The 4,980-nt window shown below is 53.9% G+C and overlaps 1 long non-coding RNA gene across 1 annotated transcript; it reads right to left on the bottom strand.

The window, feature by feature from the left end:
* Positions 1-1,733: 1,733 nt before the first annotated feature.
* LOC137232951 (uncharacterized) lies at positions 1,734-4,539 on the bottom strand. The gene is made up of 3 exons (XR_010947245.1): positions 4,393-4,539; positions 3,142-3,818; positions 1,734-3,006 (listed from the first exon to the last, which is right to left on the bottom strand). It is a non-coding gene; the product is annotated as an uncharacterized lncRNA (long non-coding RNA).
* Between the last annotated feature and the right edge of the window lie 441 nt (positions 4,540-4,980).

The raw sequence follows: 4,980 nt of genomic DNA, 5'->3' as shown, positions 1-4,980 counted from the left end.
TAGCTGGAGATTTTAAACAAACTCCCTTATTCATGTTTGAGATTTGGGAGGACACAAAGGAACTGCTTCAGTTATCCATCGTGAGGTCGCAAATCTCCCCCAAACCTAGTGGCTTATAACAATAGTAATTTATTATTTCTCATGACACTGCCAGTTGACCAGGAGGTCTTGTCTCCCCTGATGGTGAGTTGGCTGGAAGGTCCAACATGGGCTCACTCCCGTGGCCGGCTGTCGGTCCTGGAGGCCAACGGGTGCTGTTAGCTGGACACCTCAGTTCTCTCCTACATGAACCTCTCATGTGGCTGCTAGGGTTTCCTCACAGCAAGGTGACTGGGCTTTAAGAAGGAACGTTCCAAGAAGACAAGCCCCATTGTGAAAGTGCTTAGGAAAACTTCACTTGCTCACGGCCCATGGGCCAAAGTTGGTCTCGTGGCCAAGCCCTGGGTCGATGTGGGAAGCTTTACAAGGACATGGATCCTGAGAGCTGGGGTTCACTGGGGTGGGGGTCATCAGTAACAGCTGGACTACAGGCATGACGGGATATTATTATTATTATTATTCTGCTTGAAAAGCATCCTTCTTTCCCCTTCAGGCTAATAGCAAAGCTCACCAATTAGCATTTCATGTTGCGTTTACAGCCCTTCGCATATAAGTTCTGAAATTTTGAGCAGTGATGTTTAGGCTGTTAAACTGACCAGTAGTTGGCTAATTCATTTATTAATTTAGTGAGAGTCTAGTGAGAGTTAACTTATTAACACACTTGATAGCTTGTGTAATAATCACAGAACCCTAGCAAGAGGTGTTATTGTCTCTGCTTTACAGGTGAGGAGGTGCAGTCACCTGGCCCAGGTCGCACACCTGGTTCTCAGCAGATCTGGTCAGAGTGTCTGCTGGGCCCCAGAGCCGCGCTCCTTGTTGTGTCCCCCCCCCGCCCCCCCCCCCACCCGTGCTGAACACACACTGGGGAGCTGAGGAATCAACAGCACAGGCCGCCTGAAGGCTGCGGGGAGGAGTAAAGATCTTTTAAAAGTGAATCGCAGTTAAGTTGAGGAGGAAGCTCATGGCAGCAAACGTCTGTAGCCTTTGGCTAATTTCTTGCTGATGTGTTAGACTCGTGGGCCTGGTCTTAACCCTTCTGCATCTCTGTTTTTAAAAACAACATATAAAAAGGGACTTCCCTGGCGGTCCAGTGGTTAAGACTCCACGCTTCCACTGCAGGGGGCGAGGGTGCAGTCCCTGGTCGGGGAACTAAGATCCCACATGCCGTGTAGTGCGGCCAAAAAAATTTGAAAAAAGAACAACTACACATAAAATATACGCAGCATAGGGCTTCCCTGGTGGCGCAGTAGTTGAGAGTCCGCCTGCTGATGCAGGGGACACGGGTTCGTGCCCCGGTCCAGGAAGATCCCACATGCCACGGAGCGGCTGGGCCCGTGAGCCATGGCCGCTGAGCCAGCGCGTCCGGAGCCTGTGCTCCGCAACGGGAGAGGCCACAACAGTGAGAGGCCCGCGTACAGCAAAAATATACATATATATATATATATATATGTATATATATATATACGCAGCATAAAATGTACCAGCTTAACCAGTGATAGGCATCCAGCTCAGGGCATTACGTACACGGGCACTGTTGTGTGACCACCACCACTGATCCGCGAACTCTTTCATCATCCCAGATGGAAACGCCTGGCCCTCCAAGACTTCTGAGCAGAAGAATTATTGGTGGCTTTTGAGACTTTATTTGGAAGGGAAGTGCTGGGTAAGTGCCCTTCGTCTGGGTGTCCTGGGCTGGTCAGGAATGGGCACCTCAAAATCCCATCAGGTTGCCTCTGGAAGTCTTCCTAAAGTTCAGAGGTGCCCCGTGGGGTTCAAGGTCAGTGAAAAGGAAGCCACGGTCGGGGGTGTCAGGAGGTCGCTGGAGGGAGGTGCTCGTTATGGGCCGAATGGCGTCTCCCAAAATTCACATGTTGAAGTCCTAACTCACCAACTCCACTACCACCACCTGCACCTCAGAAGGTGCATGTGCTTGGAGATTAGGCCTTTAAAGAGGTGATTAAGGTAAAATGATGTCACGTGGGTGGCACCTAAAGCCAGTGTAACTGGCATCCTCGTTAAAAAGGGAAATTAGGACTGACATACACAGAGGGAGGACCCTGTGAGGACACAGGAGACGGCCGTGTCCTGTGACAAGCCCAGGAGAGAGGCCTCAGAGAAACCAGCCCTGTGACACCTTGATCTTGGACGTCCGGGCTCCAGAACTGTGAGCACGTAAATTCTGTGGATTGAGCCACGCCGTCTGGTGGTGCTTTGTTTTGGTCCACGCAGACTAACGTAGTGGGGAAGGACCCGGAGGCTTGGGGGCCGGCAAAGCCGTGGACCTCAGTCCTAAGAGGGGCCGAGGGGGAGGCACCTGGTGGTCACTTGGTGAGCAGTGGTTTCAGGGAAAGCGGTGGAGGTCATTCTTAAACTCTCCTACTGCGTGGTTCACTTGCTCTCGGTCAAAAGACCAGGATGTGATTCCAAAACCTGGATGCAGACCCGGCGGGCCATGGATTTCTGAGAGAGGCAAACTCTGAACTGTGGTCCCCCCGACAAGGACAGAAAGACGGAGCAGTGACTGTCAGCCCCGAGTCCACCAGCTGGGCTGCAGCCCCTCGGATTTTTTAAAAATAATTTTAAATTGTGGCAAAAAAACACAGCATAAAATCTACCTTCTTAACCATTTTCAAGTGTACAGTTCAGTTACGTTAGCTACGTTCACATTGCTGGGCAGCACATCTCCAGGAAGTCGTCATCTTGCAAAACGGAAACTCTGTACCCACTGAACAACAGCTGTCCTTCCCCTCCCACAGCCCCTCAGGTTTTAAAGGGCGAACCCGTTGAGCGTGGAATTCTGCCAGCCTGGAGAGGCTTGGCTTCGGGGCTGCTGAGTGTCCTGGACTTTTCTTCTGTACGTCGTGCGGGTCCACGTGTGATATCTAAGGACCGAATTCTGACCAGTGCCTGCAGTGAGGGAGATTAAAATCACAGTGGTTTACCTGCAGGCGTCGCTCACTTGGTTCCCAGCGACCCCCTGCGTAGAGACAGGAATGGGGTCCCTGTTCAGCAAGTCTGTGCATCGACTGAGCTTCTCTTTACCTGTCATCCCGAGGCCGCAGGCCCCAGGCCCTCGCCCTCGCCGGAACCGGAGGCACATCGCGCTGCCTTCCTGACTCCCAGGAACCTGCCTCGGTGTCAGTGAGACAGAACCTGGCAGCGGCCGAGCGCGGGGCTTGGTCCTTAGCTCAAGATGCAATCACGCACGCCCGTGTGATGGGGTAAAAAAAAAAACAAAACGGGGGTCACTTCCCTGGCAATAAATGAAGCAGAGACCCAGTGGCCGCAGGTCTCCGCTTCCCACTCCTGAGGGAAGCACAATGTGCAGGAGGATGGGGGAGAAAGGAGCGTGTTGGGGATCAGAGCTCCTGGATCAGAGCCCCTCGAAGGGTCGTCTGGCCAGGCCCGTCGTGGGAGGGGTCTCCAGTCCTCAGCGGGGCAATAGGGGAGCAGCTGGGATGGCGGGAGCGAGGGGACCACTGGGCCCTTCTTGGATGCCATCCCAGAAGTCCCACCTGCTCTTTCAGGGCTGGGCTTTGGCCATCGGGCTCCTGGGATTCGTGGGAGGGAAGTGGACGAATCCACACCTGCCCGGGGATGCACTTCCATCGGCCACTTGTCCATGGTGTTGGCAGCAACTGGCCGGAACAGACACTCGCGGTGCAGGCCCAGATGCCAGGACGGGTTGTGGGGAAAGCAGCTTCACGTTTCTCGACCCTCTGTAGGTAAAGCAGAGGGCGGAAGGGGAGCCACTTGAAACACCTGAAATATCTGAGGTAGGTTTATGGGTAAAAGTTTCTTTCACAAGATGCAGTTTTTCAAGAGGAAGCAGTTTCTATTCTCACCACGAGGGAGACTTCCCAGCACTTGGGGAAGGTCGTGGTCACCTCCTTGCTGTCCTTTAGCCTAGGAAACTGACAAAGGGGCAGAAGGGGATTGTCGGCCGCCTCCTTCCCTAGAGACAGCAAGTTGCCACTTGGCCTGAACCCAAGGCCTGTGTGACCAACAGCTTAGACCCAAGCGAAGCCGGCAGGACAAGAATTGTTCCTGCACGAGTTCGCTTTCAGCCGTGGGGTCGGGGGCTGCACCCCCCTTCTCTGGGGCCTTTCAAAGCAGCTACCTTCCTGCCTCAGGCACTTTCGGGAGGAAAGAAATGCATATTTAAAGGAGGCTGAATTTCATGCAAAAACAAGGCACAGGCCCAGCTGTGAGGGCCCAGCCGGAGAGGGAAAACATCCATTTAAATATTTGGTTTGCATCCAAAATCCACTCCATCGGAGACCTGGCACTCACCACAGCCTGCTGACCTGCCTGAGAAATAACGCAGACGTTTCTGGAGTGCCTGAGAGGAAGCCTCGACTCCTCGGGACCCCAGAGCCAGAAGAACCCGTCCGGCCCAGGATCCGGTCAGCCAAGTTCAGCCGAAGCCAGAGCTACCCCAGCCGGCGCTTTCGCTGCTCTGTGGCCGGAGCTTCCTCGGTCACAGCCAAGTAGGGCCCTGAGGCTTCAGGGGGTGGGGCAGAGCTTCCCCATTGTTTTCTGATGCTCCCTTTGGATCCCCGAGCAGCAGATTTCTGAGTTTTCCTGCCCAAACCCAAGACCACCCGTGAAGAATCAGCCGCAGTGTGCAAAGCCATTCCATTTTGCAACTGCTGTTTTCATTCAGAGTTTTCTGGAATTCCAGCGGCTGCCGCCAGTAGGTTCGTGCCTTTTGTCCTCAGGCTTGAAGGGCACTGGGACCTCTGAGGTGAGGATATGGGGGAGAAGGGCCTGACTGTATCAGAGATCAGGGCAGCACCCCAAAGTGGAGCCTCCCAGACACTCAGCTGCCCCTCAGGGGCCAAGGTACCATTTGTGAAAAAGCAAAGCACGAGAACTGCA

Source organism: Pseudorca crassidens, chromosome 10, assembly GCF_039906515.1.
Source record: "Pseudorca crassidens isolate mPseCra1 chromosome 10, mPseCra1.hap1, whole genome shotgun sequence".
Lineage (NCBI taxonomy): Eukaryota > Metazoa > Chordata > Mammalia > Artiodactyla > Delphinidae > Pseudorca > Pseudorca crassidens.
The sequence above is the reverse complement of the archived record's forward strand: the minus strand, read 5'-3'. Positions and strand labels throughout refer to the sequence as shown.